This window comes from Suricata suricatta, chromosome 14 (genome assembly GCF_006229205.1).
Source record: "Suricata suricatta isolate VVHF042 chromosome 14, meerkat_22Aug2017_6uvM2_HiC, whole genome shotgun sequence".
Lineage (NCBI taxonomy): Eukaryota > Metazoa > Chordata > Mammalia > Carnivora > Herpestidae > Suricata > Suricata suricatta.
In genome coordinates, this window is record NC_043713.1 from 47,730,642 (window position 1) to 47,746,176 (window position 15,535).

A 15,535-nucleotide genomic window follows, 5' to 3' on the forward strand; every position below is an offset into this window, starting at 1 on the left:
AAAAGGAAGCTAGGTTTAAATCAGTCAAGAATTTGGAGTGATAGGCAGCGCCTGACAGGCTTCGGGGCTGAAATAATTAGTAAATAAACAAATGAGCAAGTGATTAGATTTATAAATGGACTGATAAGGAAACACAGAAGCACAGGGGAGGCAAACAGTTCTCTGCATTCTAGGAATTTACCCAGGAGACCCCCTCTATATATGTAAAATGACTAGTGCACAGATTACATAAAATATGGTATGTCTGTGTTCTGGAGTACAAGACTGTGTGGCTGTTTTAAAAATAAAATCTTTAAGGGTGGCTGGGTGGCTCAGTCAGTTGAGCTCTTGACTCTTGATTTCAGCTCAGGTTATGATCCCAGGGTCATGGGATCAAGCCCCGTGTCAGGCTTCACACTGACTGCGGAACCTGCTTTTAAGATTCTCTCCTAGGACACCTGGGTGGCTCAGTCAGTTAAGCATCTGACTTTGGTGCAGGTCATGACCTCACAGTTCATGAGTTCAAGCCCTGCACGGGGCTCTGGGCTTACAGCTCAGAGCCTGGAGCCTACTTCAGATTCTGTGTCTCCTCTTTCTCTATGCCTCTCCTGCTCATGCTCTGTCTCTCTCAAAAGTAAATAAACATTTTTTTAAAATTGTCTTTAAGATTCTCTCTCCCTCCCTCTGCCCCTCTCCCCTGCTCTTGCACTTCCTCTCTAAAATAAAATTTTTAAAAAAAGAGTCTCTGAGAGGATATATGTGGAGTTGACATTGGGTAGGGAAAATCGGTGGCTAAGGAACAGATAATACACCTTTCATGGTGTATTATTTGCATACTTTGTAATTTCATGCCATATGTATATGCTACTTACTATTCTGGTCTAATAAGGTTAAAGCCTAAAAGAACTTGGAAAATCGAACAGTTTATTTCCTTCAACACCCATAGACACAATTTTCATTCTAAAGTATTCTGTCTTCTTGGGAGCCCGTGCTCTGAGGCACCCACAAAAGCACTTCCCCCCTCAAAAGACCAAAGCACAGCTCCTGTTCTCGGCAGTCAGCACCCTGAGACACCAGCCTGCAGGCCCCCCTCTGCATGAAACAAGGAGACAGGACTAAAATCAAACTATCCCAACACTGGCTCTGAGCAAATTATTCTAATCATTGTTGGTCAAGTACCTACTCTGGGCAGGGGTGGGCAGTTCCCCCATTTGTCTCTTAAATATATCAGGATCACAGACACTGAGGCCCACTTTTTTTTAAAGTTTTTTTAAATGTTTTATTTATTTTTGATACAGAGAGAGACAGAACATGAGAGAAGGAGGGGCAGAGAGAGAAGGAGACACCGAAGTGGAAGCAGGCTCTAGGCTCCAAGCTAGCTGTCAGCACAGAGCCTGAGGCGGGGCTCGAACCCATGAACATAAGATCTGACCTGAACTGAAGTCGGAGGCTTAACCGACTGAGCCACCCAGGAGCCCTGAGGCCCACTTTTAAGAAATCAGATTAATACAACCTGATGCAATGCTTATTTTTAATCCTACCTCCTTCAAACCATGGATAGCGGGTAGAGTCTACCATCTATCAAAATTCCCCTCCTCTGGGGGCACCTGGCTCATTCCATGGAGTGTCCGACTTCGGCTCAGGTCATGATCTCATAGTTCATGAGTTCGAGCCCCGTTGCTGTCAATGTAGAGCCTGCTTTGCTTGGGGTCCTCCTTCCTCTTCTCTCTCTCTGTCCCTCCCCTGCTCATTCTCTTTCTCAAAAATAAAAATAAAAATGTTAAAAAAATTTCTCTTCCTCTGGACAAAGCCATAGTTTTATGTATAAGTCCATGACTGACTAGCTAGGTAGCTCCTAAAATAATTGCTCTAAAATATCCCTAAAATTGGCCCACATTTTCAGGAGTCCCAGAGAAAGGTCCCTTCTGTTCCTGCCGTGTCCACCCCAAACCAAGCTCTGGGGGGTGTGCTGTCGCTCAGCCTCGCCACTCCCAGCAATTCTCTCTTCTTCCCTCTGGGCGCCAGTGACCAAGACCCATGGTTCCCTCCAAATCGTGATTTCTGCCCGTATCAGTCCCGCTGGCTGGACGGCTGCCCCCACCCCCCACCAGTGTGAGCCTGCTGCCGGGGCCAGCCTAAAAGCCCCGGAAGCTTTCTTCTCCCAGCCAGCCTCCAGTCCTAGGCAGGTCTCGTCTCCCCCACTCTCAGTCCTTCCATAATATTAACTACTGCTTTGGCTGTTCATTGTGTGCCATCCCAGACCAGATGACTCTTCCCTTGTTGTGAATTCCAGCAAATTCGAGTTTGCTGGTAACAGTTATATAGGCCCTACCAAGGGGAAAAGGAAGTGGGCCAGCAGGACCTAAGTCAGGTTTTGGCGGTACAGCCTGGCAGAGAGGTGGGAACCAGGTCAGAAGACCCAGGGCCTTTTCACGGCCTTCCATGATGGGGGAGGACCCTGGAGAGGAGAGGACAGGGTGAGAGGCAGGCAGCTTGGTCTCCATGGATCATCCCTGGCCTGGTCAGCACGCCACAGCCTGAGCGCGGACTGGGATTGGAAGACGTGTTGGTGCTCCACCCATGACCCACCCCTTCCCATCCCCACGTCAGCATGCTTTCAACCCCACAGTAGTGCCCCCAGGCTCTTCCCTGGATGACCAATCTACTGGAACCATATTACCCAAATAATAGAGAGCCAGAGAACAGGGAACTCCTTCCCCCAGGGCAGCCCTGCCCCAGGACTGACAGGTGCTGCGAGAATTCTGAGGCACAGTTTACATTCAGGATTCCTCAGCAGAGTCAGGCCTACCTGCCCCCTGAGGGACTTCTGAAGCCACCCCCTTGCCGGGGGGACCTCTGCTTCCCCATCTTGCTTCTCCTGCTCTCCCTCACCTCTCTCCAGGGACCATGCCCTCGATAAATCACGTGGTGGAGGCTTTCTCTAAGGCTTGCTTCTGGGGAGTTCGATCTAGGACAGGCGAAGTAGGGGCTTGGGGGAACGCCCTTTGGCACACAGAGAAAGGAAGCAACGTGGTTTTGTTTTTTGTTTTTTATGATTCCCTAAAATATCCACGTTCTTTTGTGCTTTGGGAACGGTGGCAACACTAGGAGACACAAGCTAACAGGATGGTGCCTTGACTTCTTCTGTATTTCCTCTCATTGACTAAATGATTGTGGGCAACCAAGGTTGAGGGCCAGGTATTCGACTTTACTCATAATCATGACCTCTGCTGGACTCGCCCTATGTGCCAAGCACTGTGCTAAGTGGAAGCCCATTCTCTCTCTCTCTTTTGTAATTCCTCAGAACATATCCACATAATAGGACCCCCATTTAATAGATGTGAAATGTGAGACAGAGAAATGAAGTTGTTGTCCTGAGGCACCACAGCAGAGACCAGGCCTGTCTTCTTTTACCTGCAAGGTTTTGTGGGGGGTTTTGGGTTTTGTTTGTTTGTTGGTTTAGTGTTTATTTTTGAGAGAGAGACAGAGCATGAGCAGGGGAGAGGCACAGAGAGAGGGGGGAAACAGAATCTGAAGCAGCCTCCAGGCTCTGAGCTGTCAGCACAGAGCCCAATGCAGGGCTTAAATCGACGAACCATGAGATCATGACCTGAGCCAAAGTCGGATGCTTAATCAACTGAGCCACACAGATACCCTTTGTTTGTTTATTTTTAATTAAGTAGGCTCCATGCCTAATGTGGGGCTTGAACTCACGACCCTGAGATCAAGAATTGCATGCTCTCCTGACTAAGCCAGCCAGGTGCCCCTGTTATGTGCATGTTTACCCATGAGTCTTAGATTCTGTCTCTCATGTGCCAACCTGGGACCTTCACATCATCCTTGCACAAAACTCTACTGATGTCTCTGCACCACAGAGCCCGCAAAATAACCAGAAACAGCCCTCAAAACAAGACTGCAAAATGAAATAACTGATTTTACTAAAATCTAAAGTAAGCTAGTTGGGGAAGAAGCATTTTAGAAGTTTGTTTTAAGTCATGGATTTCCACCATTGCTCATGTAGCCTCATAAAAAGGCACAGGTAGGAAATAAGTCTGAGGTCTCCATGGCTGATCTGATTTAAACTTTATAATTTTATAATTTCCACATTTCCCCTAGTTCTACATGAGTTGTGTGTTTTTGGTTTTGGAATCAGAGAGATCCCTGGAAAAATGGCTGTTTGCTAGACTGGGGCAGTGAGCTTGGAATATGTTGCACCAGAAAATAAGGCAGAACTAAAAGAATGAATAACGGGGTCACAATAGGAGCCAGTTTGAAGATATTCCCATGGGTCAAATGTCACTGTGAGCATCAAAAGTAACTAATGATAATAACAATAGTCCCTTAAATAATGGGCATCCGTGCATCTCTTCATATATGCATACATAGCAGATAGATGGAGAAGGGAACATTCTGCTTACAGTAGAAGGTCGGTCGTAGGCAGAAGGAATGATAATCCTAAATACCATTATTTGATAACCATCATAGTGGCGGTTGATTCAGAAGGGAGTCATCAGTGGAAACAGGCTGGTGAGATCAGGCTATTGTGGTTTCCTCACAAAATCCTTATCAATTTTGAAGAGAGAATGGGAATTTTGGGTGGAGAAACCAGGTGATAGAGAATAACATCTCCAGTGGTTAAATAGTTGGCAACTTCTCAATGTACAGCATCATTTCTAGAAGATTCCTGCCAAGAATGTATGACCTTAGTCTGGGCATGAACTGATATCAGACAGACCCAGAGGTGAGCCATCTTACAAAACGAAAGACTAGTACTTTTCCACTCAAGATCCTGAACGGTAGGAAAAGACTAAACCACTCCAAATCAAAAGAAACTGAAGAGATTTGGCCCTTAACTGCCGGATATGATCTTGAATTGTGCCCTGGATGAGAAGAAGAGAAGTGACATGGTGGGGACACTTGACAAGTGTAAATGGAGTCTGTGGAGGACAGGATAAGGTATGAAAGTGATGTTTATATAGGAGAGTGTCCTTGCTTTGGAGAAACACACTGGAATCATTAGGAATGATGGAGTCATATGTCAGCAACTTGTTCTCAAATAGTTCAGAAAAAAGACGGTATAATAATTATTTATACATGTATAATATGTACAACTAAACTATATATATGGAGAGAGAGAGAAGGCACGAGAAAGAGCCTGCAAGTATAAAATATTAATAAACGTCATGCTGGGTGAAAAATATACAAGATTTCTTTGTATTGTCCTGGCAAATCCTACAAGTTTAAAATTATTTTAAAATAAATTATTTTAGAAAATAGGATTCAGGGCACCAGGGTGGCTCCGTCAGTTAAGTGTATGACTCTTGATTTCTCAGTTCAGGTCATAATCACACGGTCCTTGGGTTCCAGCCCCACGTTGGGCTCTCTCTTTCTCTCTCTCTGCCCCTCCCCCGCCTCACGCTCTCTCACTCACTCTCTCAAAATAAATAAATAAACTTTAAAAAAAAAGGATCCAGGCAAAACTTGAGGTGACCAAGAGAGGAATTGGAATAGTGGGTGAGCGGGGAAGCCAATGAAATGAAAGGCAAAGAGAAGAAAGCAATAAGACCATTATGACCCTCTCCCCCTGACCCTTTTAAAATAAATGCATTGAAGGGGTGCCTAGATGGCTCAGTCAGTTAAGTGTCTTACTTCAGCTCACATCATGATCTCATGATTTGTGAGTTTGAGCCCCGAGTCAGGCTCTGTGCTGACAGCTCGGTGCCTGGAGCCTGCTTTGGATTCTGTGTCTCCCTCTCTCTCTACCCATCCCCCACTCGTGGGCTTGTGCATGCTCTCTCTCTTTCAAAATTAAATAAACATTTAAAAAATTAAAATAAATGCACTGAAAGTATCTGCAATATAGTTCCAAGTGGCTCCCTCACATGCCAAACCTGACTTTATAGATTACTATTGTGCATTAGGACAAGTAGGAGCTTTGCTGTCAGACAGATCCGGATGCAGACACTCTGTGTTTGAGCTCTGTGTTTGTGGGCACATTATCAAACTTCTGAGACTCAGTTTTCTCAGGTGTAAAATGGGGATAATCACACATATCTCACAGGTTGTTATGAAAATCAGGGGGGATCATTTACAGAGAACACATCATCCGTGAGCAGACTACGTGGGACCAGTGGCTGGAGCAAACCTTTTATGAGGAGTTCACTATAATTTGGAGTTTGCACTGCACATCAATGACTTTTTGAATTTTTACCCCTGAGTTTGTCACTTAACACTTTACAAAACACTTAAATAGAACACAGCAGCCCCAAAACTGTTGAAATTAGGGATCAGGGCTGTTGTATACTGAGAATGGTATCAAAGGGACCTCGGGCATATTTATGACTCTGATGCCCAGTGAGACACACACTGTTTAAACAAATTTGTAACCTGCTGAATGTTATTTATGTGCTTGGCCAACAGTGCACAGCAAAACTGCCTCCAACCACCTCTGAAAAAAGTATCCATCAGCCACAGTCCCTGATTAGCCCTGAAGTCTCTTATATTTCAAATAAAATGCCTGGCCTTGTGATGGGCTTTCAGCATTGACAAATATTGACTTGAGAGTATTCTGGACTCGTGAACCCCTCAGAGCCCAGCTTTCAACCACAGGGATGTAGCCAGTGGTGGGTCAAGAACTTCTAGTCAGGAAAGGTGAAGTTAAAAGGGAAGATTTAGGGAACTTGTCTTGAAGGAGTGTTTTTACAGCAAGCACACCTTTGAGACAAGTTTAAGAAAAACATCAAGAAGATGTGGTATATATACACAATGGAGTACTACATGGCAATGAGAAAGAATGAAATCTGACCATTTGTAGGAAAGTGGATGGACCTTGAGAGTGCCATGCTAAGCGAAATACGTCAGGCAGAGAAGGACAGATACCATATGTTTGCACTCATAGGTCTAACAGGAGAATAGGAGAAACCTAATGGAGGACCAGGGGGAGGGGAAGAGGGAAAGAGAGTTGGGGAGAGAGAGGGACGCAAAACTTGAGAGACTATTGAATACTGAAAACGAACTGAGGGTTGAAGGGGAAGGGGGGGGGAAGAGGTGGTGGTGATGGAGGAGGGCACTTGTGGGGAAGAGCACTGGGTGTAGTATGGAAACCAATTTGACAATAAACTATTTAAAAAGAAAAAAAGAAAAACATCAAAGCTCCTTTAGAATTTCATACAGAATTGAAAAAAGAACAATTGTCCAGATCGAAAGACATTGCCAGGCTACCTCTATCTCACCAACTAAATTTTAGAAACTTCCAGACTCAGCTCTCAGCCAGTGAAAGGCAGAGTCCTGTCATGATGCTTTCACTATGCTATCATGTGTTACTCTGTCTATCCTGAGAATCTTACATGCAAAAGCAGGAGAAAGGACAGAAAAACGTGAGAAATAAAGGCAAATATAACCCAAAGAAGGAATATAACTAATCACAGCTGAGCAGTCCAGGGAGGAGCAGGTCACAGGCATGGCTTTAGGGACAGGCACCAGCTGTGGAAGAAGTGGGGGCTGGGAGAAGGTCAGCGGACCAGTGCTGTTGCCTGCAGCTATTTGAAAACAAAGGGAAAGGTAAATGTTTTTTCAGGTCTTCTCCCCAAGATAGATGGTTAAAGTGGCCATGAAGAGCCCTCTCGATTTTTTTTCTAAATTGATGCCACCTCACCGAGGAGTCTAAATGGCTGAGCCAGCCATACATTCCCAGGTCCAGCCTTCCTTCTCTCCAGGGACTACTGACAGCCTCAACCTGCCCATCTATGAATTTTCTTCCCTCCAATAATGGGAGCAGGAAAAGCAAGCTTCTGGAGTTTTGGGCGAGTAGATTCGATGGCCAGACCACCTCCTATGGCTACTCCACATCTACGCTTCTCGTCTGTGGCTGCAGGACCTGGTGCCCTGTGGGAGTCACGAGCCCTCAAGGTCCAGTCTCTCAGGAGCCATAGTAGGTCCTCAGAGGACCTTTGAGTCTGTGGACAGACTTCTTGAAAGAACAAAAAGGTCTGAGCTCAGAATATTCTCTCCTCTCCACGGAGACCATCACGTAGATCTGAAACACGTAACTAACTGTGCATTAATCGTGAGGTACAGGTTTTGTGGGCAGTGCTCCCGTACAAACACTCGATGCTATTAACCTGGGTTGCAGATGTCTGTGTGTGAGAACATGAGTTCTGAATACAGGAATGTGCTTCTCTCAGATTGGAGGCCGGGGAGGTGAAACGAGAGACTTAAGCAATGCAAGCTATCTCTCTCTTCTCTTTCTTCCTCGGATTTTTCTCTATCTTGAGTAAAGTTCGGTTTTTAGAAGATCAAACCTGATTGTAAACACAGTCTTTAAAACCTTTGCACTGCTTTCCTGCAGAATTTATGATTTGTTTACATTTGAGGCGAGGAGCAGCAAGAGGGGTAATCCTGAAGCCTTTGGCAGACGACTCAAAAGAAAAAAGGGAATGTGGGATACATGAGTAAAAATACTTCCTTGTTCCAGCCATGATTTGTGGGTGCAGAATTCTCCTAAAGAGGGAGGTCATGCCCTAAGGAAATTGGCTCGACTGGCTCTTTGTAACCACTAAAATAAGCCCCTGAGATCTTAAGAGAAATGTCGGGAAATCCACAGATTTCAGGATTTGGAAACGATGCAAGAGAAAATTTAAGGCATGTGCTTCAGTGGCAGTTTGGGGTGTCACCAGCACAAATGCCTTATGGGATCCAAAGGCTACTGGCCAGCAAACATTGTGTGGGACCTTCCTTGAGAGGGAACTCAAATGCTGTGGAGACCCAGCCCACAGGAGACTCTGGAGCAGCCCCGGCCACACAGTGGACACCTGGAATGAGAATATTCCAACCAGGAACCCAATCATGAACCTTCCTTGTGGTGGGGACAAAAGTCAGAGGCCAAAGAGAATGGCTTAGTAGGAACCAAATTATCCAAGATTTTTTCAACATAATTCACCAAAGATTTAAATTTCTCCCTCACAGTTACAGAACTATTGGTCATTTCAGTAACAGAAGTCTTCATTAATATAAATGAATGGATAAAAGAGAGGAATTAAAAGACCCCGGTTCTAGTAAAAGCTAGAACCCTCTACCTACTCAGAGCTACTGGGTACATGATCTCCACCAAATAACACACCCGGCCCCAAGCTTCTCGTCGGTGATATGGGAACATAGCACTTCCACTCAGAGTTCCAATGAGGATAAGACAGTGCATGAAAGGTAAGTACAGAAGGTGTTATGAAAAGTTAATCCTATAAAATGTAAAAAGTTTATGACTAATAGTGGTGATAACATCAGTTCCTACTTTAGAATGAATGGGTTTTAGAGAGGAAAATTTTCCCTCTTCTTAGCAGGCCCACAGTAAAGGCACCCAGGAGGACAGTGGCCACTTTTGCAGGTCAGCCTCCGCCCATCTGGCTGTTCCCAACTCGGGGCGCAGTGTGAGACCTCTTTCTTCAGAAGGAGGACCGAAGTCACGGCCATGTGCAGGCATCGCCATGTTAGCAGAGAGAATGCCTGGGCTGGGTCAGGAAAACCAGCTCTGTCCCATACTATCTCTGAAGCTGGGGAAAGAGTTAGGTCTAGAATAAACTACAGGTTTTCTACAAGTTCTCCAGTACTAAATTCCTTTGATTCTCTATCAGGTGATAAGTAGATAAATTGGAAAATAATAAATAGCTGACTCCAGGATCATTTTGTATTGTTAAGTAACAAAAGGGATGACACATCTATTGTGAATCAACACCAGGCAAGAATTAACTTGGGTTTTGTTGAAAAGATTTCTTTAGTTACTTTATAACACATATCTCCACTGGGCTTGTCAGCCATTCCTATAGGCTATACTTTCAGTGCACTGTTTGAAAGACAAGATAAAAATCCTTAATCACTGATTTAAGGAATTTGAGTAATACTGTTGGGCTCTTTACCAGGCATCTTAAACATTTAAGAGAGAATGTGTCAGTATTTGGATTAAAGGAAAGAAAGATGCAAGAATACATGTGCCCTGTTCGTTATTGAGATGTGGTTCCCCATTTCAGAAAAGAAGCAGATTTGGGGGCCACTGAGTAGCTTTGGTGGTTAAGCATCTAACATTCAGCTTTGGCTCAGGTTATGATCTCACAGTTCATGGGTTCGAGTCCCACATCAGGGCCTGCAGCTGACAGTGTAGAGTCTGCTTGGGATTCTCTCTTCCTCCCTCCTCCAGCTCTCCCCCGGTTGTGCTCTCTCTGTCTCTCTCAAAATAAATTAAGAAACTTAAAAAAAAAGAAAAAAAAGTAGATTTTGTTGCCAGTATCAAGCCACCCTGGTGCCAAGCAGGAAGAAACAGACTGGACACAGTTTGAATCTGCCTACATTTTACCCTCCTGAAGGCATCTTTGAATCTTTCTCATGTATGTTACATAAAGTTAATTGGATGAGGTCACAGAAATACGGAGGGAACTGGTTGCATAGGTGTTGATTGCATCGTATCATTCTCAAAAAAAGGAGTGGGGTGCCTCAGTAGCTCACTTGGTTAAGCATTAGATTTTGGCTCAGGTCATGATTTTATAGTTTGTGGGTTTCACAGTTTGTAGGGCTCTGTGCTGACAGCTCAGAGCCTGGAACCTGCTTCAGATTCTGTGTCTCCCCCTCTCTCTCTGCCCCTCTCCTGCTCTTGCTCTGGCTGTCTCTCTCAAAAATAATTAAACATTTAAAAAATCCCACAAAGGAGAACACTGAGTGGGAAATTGGAAACAATAAAGCAATAAAATAATAGAGCACTCATTTTGATCTTTGATCTACAGCCTGCCCAACTTCTAGACAACTGAAATTTCCAAGCAAACCTGAGAAAATTATAAATGACTTCTGAAATGTTTCAGTATATCAGGTTCAGCATTCATTTTGTCATTGCCTAATTTCTGGAAAGCCACATCATTCATTCAGAAGTACATTCATTCATTTGTGCCTAATAAGCCATGTGCTGGGCTGTGCAAGGTCCCTGCTGGGTGAGAGGGGCTGGCCAGTCCGTCCCTCCGACTTGCTCTTGGTACTCCCATGAATGAGAATCTGATGGCATGCACTGTGTTTTAGGAAAGCAGTGTGGCAGATGACTTCTCCTGCTCTCTACTCAGATTCTCTCACATGACAGGGTTATTGAAATAAGTAAGATAAGGACAAACGAGCTGTGGATTCCCCCCAGGAATATGAAATGTTAGTCAGTTAAGGCAGGCAGGGAAAGAATGCTAATACTGGGAAACTCTCACTTTGCGGCCCCGAAAGACAGACCTGTATATGTCTTTTAGTAAAACATGTTCCCCAGAATAGACTGAGGGGTTTTGTCTGCCTTGGGCACTTCTAGAAAAATGTGTGGCACTTATGAGATGTTCAAATTTTGTTGAATATTGATAAAACATGGCTATTACAAAAGCAAAATGACAGCTTGGTCTTGGAATTTAGTTTATTAATTCAAGGCCCCAAGCTCATCCACAGATCCATCAGGTGCTTACGGCTGTAAGTATCTTACCGACAAGGCCCTGAAGGCCCAGGCACACTACAGTGACTAAAGCATGAACACTGAACTGGGTGAAACTGGGCCTCTGCCGTTTAGCTAGGGGTCCTGTGTAAACCCCTCCAGAATGGAGGCTATGCAGTGTATCGGTCAGGACTATGGGTTCTAAGTGAATTCAGGATTCACCATGACTAATTATTGGCCCAAGTGTCTCTGAGCATTAGTTTCTCATCTGTAAAATGAGGATAATACCTACCACAGTGTAATGTTGTAAGAATAAATGAGGGAAGGCATGTAATCCCATTGGCCCTGCAAAATCAAGAAGAGAAAGAATTCTCAGCATACAGATATGTTGTGCTGTACGTGCAACCCAAGCCAACCCAAGCAACCTTTGTAGCGCGTGCACACCGTGAAGAAGTCATACCGCCATCAGAAGCCACCGGGTGCATCTGAGAGAGGTCAGAGCCAGACCCTGCTGATGGAGGGACCCTCTACTGGGTATCCTCCTAGCCACTGCCTCTCCCGTTGAGCCTGGGAGCCAGGAAATTGAGGTCTGGGGAGGACAGATAGTGTCTCAGTCTCCCTGGCACTTCCTGCTGCAAAAGCCTGTTTGAGGGGAGGGGGAAACGACCACAAAAAGTGACAACAGGGTGAACTGGAGATGAAGAGCATAACTGCAGGATATTCCTAAACTCCAGCACTAAAGCAAAAGGATTATTAAATAACATAAACCTTATGTAGCGCTTTGGAGAAGAGCTCATCAGTTTTCATTGCACCTGCCTTCAGCAACTTTAAAAATCTTTAGTAGACATTTCTCTGCAACTTCTTGTCTGCCACTCCCCTCCACCACTCCAACGATTTCTGTCTCTGCTTCTTCCCAAGGAAATGGTGGTCCTGCCTGACACCTCTGTTAGATTTTTCCTTTTTCAAACTCCCAACTTCATTTTTTTAATTTTTAAAAAATATTTATTTATTTTTGAGAGAGAGAGAGAAAGAGAGAGAGACACAGAGACAGAGACAGAGATAGAGCATGAGCAGGGGAGGGGCAGAAAGAATCCAAAGCAGGCTCTGGGCTCCGAGCTGTCAGCACAGAGCCCGATGCAGAACTTGACCTCACGAACTGTGAGACAACGACCTGAGCCAAAGTCCGACACTTAACCAGCTGAGCCACCCGGACACCCCTCGAACTCCCAACTTTAAATTCTCTATGCCTCCTTTGTGTAAAGCTGATCACCCCCCACTACTTCATAGTCCAAATCTGGCACATTTCTAAAGACGGCACCCACAAGGTGGTGTCCATCTAATGGCATCCAGTATTGTTAGAGGGCAGCTGTGGTTACAGATAGCAAAATTTCCCCCAATACACCCTAACATATTGCTTGGATCCCATAGTGAGCATACATTTCAGTCAGCCCAGTATCCCTCTGACCCCTCTTCAAATGAGCCCGTCCTCGCCTTCTAGTATCTACCCTCCTCCATGCAGTCCAATGCTTTAATGGAAGCTGACCTTTATCCCAGCTCCCGTGGTGAACCCTGAATAAGATGAGTCAGTTAGAGTATTCCCATCACCTTTGCCAAATTTCTTGATTCAGGGATGGCTGCGTGACTAATTAGGGCTAATGAGAAGTGACAGGGGACTTTCTGAGTTTCTGAGAATGGAATTTTCTTGCTCTTCTGAGCAAGCTATAGGAAGCCAGCTCTCTCCCACTGGACATGAAGAAGGAGCCTTAACCCTGACTGCTACCAACTCTCATCCTACAGCCCAAGATGAAACAGCCTTGAGGTTGACAAAGGAAAATGACTCACAGAACGTGGGTCTTAGATAATGTTTTTGTGCCTCTGGACCTCTAGCCTAAAACCAGTCCACTTCTGATGTCTGGTTATTTGACCAGCTACTTGTTTAAGCCAGCTCAGTTGAGGTTTTTGTTTCCTGCAGTCAAAAACATTCTGAGGGGCGCCTGGGTGGCTCAGCAGGTTAAGCCTCTGACTTCATTCTGCTCAGGTCAGGATCTCATGGTCCACGAGTGCAGGCCCTGATTGGGCTGTCTACTGTCAGCACAGAGCCCGCTTCTGCCCCTCCCCTCTGCTGTGCTCTCTGTCTCTCTTGAAATAAATAAATAAACTTAAAAAAGAAAAAAATATTCTGCGATAAGGCCCCATTGTTTCTTATGTACTAATCTTAACATCCAACTAAACCGCAAATTCTTGAAAGACAGACTTAGATTTCTTTCATATTTCCCACAGGCCTTGGTACAAAACTGCATAAATGCAGGTGTTTAAGTACTCAATGATGGGCTGTTTTGTTATTATAACATCCTTGAAGTAAGTGTCCTTGGTTTTCGGGCATTCACTCTGAAGTATTAGAGTTCAGATTCCCATCAATAAGCAATTATTAATGAAAATAATGGCTTTGGATATTCCAGAATTTTAACCATGTGGGAGTCGGAATTATAAATTACAACTCGGCCTGAGGGAATTTGAACATTCCTCTCCATCTATCTTGTCCTCCATATTCCTAAGAATCAATTTTCCACACAGGCAGAATTGGTCAAACCCCCAAATCTGTAGAATCTCAGTGGTTTTTTAATAAATGTGTTATTGAATTTGGAAGCACAGATTTTACTGAACATATTCATGAACTTTGGAGAAATAACCCTTTCAAGGACTATTGAGCTGAAAATTCTTCAAGATCTAAGAGAGAAATAAAAACTAGTTTAATCAGAGGCCTTGAGGTTTCCGAGGGTGCTAGTATGGCTTCCAGTGGGATCGGCGTGAGCGCCCCGGCCTCGGCAAATGAAGCTCCCGAAATTCCAGACAATGTGGGAGATTGGCTTCTGGGCGTCTACCACTTCGCCACCAACAGGAACGATTTTCGGAGGAACTTGATCCTCAATTTGGGACTTTTTGCTGTGGGCATTTGGCTGGCCAGGAATCTGAGTGACATCGATCTAATGGCCCCTAAGCCAGGGGTATAGCCAAACAGACACATGGAACTCCCTGTGCTGTGCTTGAATCTTCCAAAAACAGCCTCCAGTCTTTAACCATCACAAGACTTTCCCTGATGGAAGTTGAAGTTTCATTCAGACAGGCACCTTCCCTCCCCGATTGCCTTTTCTTCATTGAGCCCACTCAGAACTCCATCCTCTGGTCAGCAGTCAGCTTTCAAAGCATTGTCCTCTGTTCTGTCAAGTTCTGTACATAGTTCCAAAGTTTCTGCAGGGGGTGGTTTTTGCTTTTGTCCTGAGTGGAATAACGTAATGGTATTTTAACAAATATTTGGAATAAAGATTGCACACAAAGACCAAAAAAAAAAAAAAACTAGTTTAATCAAGCAACCAGCCAGCGAGTGGAAGCTCCTCTCCCTCAAGTTGTAGACTCTGTTGTTTGAGGAGCCATTCAACTAGCAAAAGAGTCAGAGGCCACCCACAACTTTCGCCAACATCACAGCACAGTCTGCATTCCAAGGATCAACTCTGACCGGATTCAGTGGCAATGCATTTTTACTTGCATGTAAAGCCGACTCAGAAGCCACACACATCCTCTCGAGGCCTTTAGTAAGACTCTACTGCACTAAGGGACCTGGCATTTGTGCTGATTTAAGAAAAAGAAAGACATATCAGACAACACATTAAAATTCTTCAGTGTTGGGGCGCCTGGGTGGCTCAGTTGGTCAAGTGTCCGACTTTGGCTCATGTCATGATCTCACAGTTTGCGAGTTCTGGCCCCGCATCAGGTTCTGTGCTAACCGCTCAGAGTCTGGAGCTTGTCTTCAGATTCTGTATCTCACTCTCTCTCTGACCCTCCCCTGCTCGTGCTGTCCCTCTCTGTCTCTCAAAAAGAAAAATAAAAAACTAAAAAAATTTAATTCTTCAGTGTTAATTTAGGATAGTGCCTTGATAATTTATGCAAGATTTCCTGCATATGTCAGGGATCAACCTGGAGATTTCTGTCCAGAGCTCCAAGTTCTCTCGAGCCTCACTCTATCGCTTCCGCCACATCTAGAATTTCCAGGCTGTCACTCTGAAGGCTCCTGAAATCCACTGTCTCATGAAGCAGGGAGATTTTCAGGCGCCCTATCTGAAAATG

At 44.7% G+C, this 15,535-nt stretch overlaps 1 pseudogene; it reads left to right on the forward strand.

Annotated features, from left to right (window-relative positions):
• Positions 1-14,199: 14,199 nt before the first annotated feature.
• Positions 14,200-14,531, forward strand: LOC115278490 (annotated as a pseudogene).
• Positions 14,532-15,535: the final 1,004 nt, after the last annotated feature.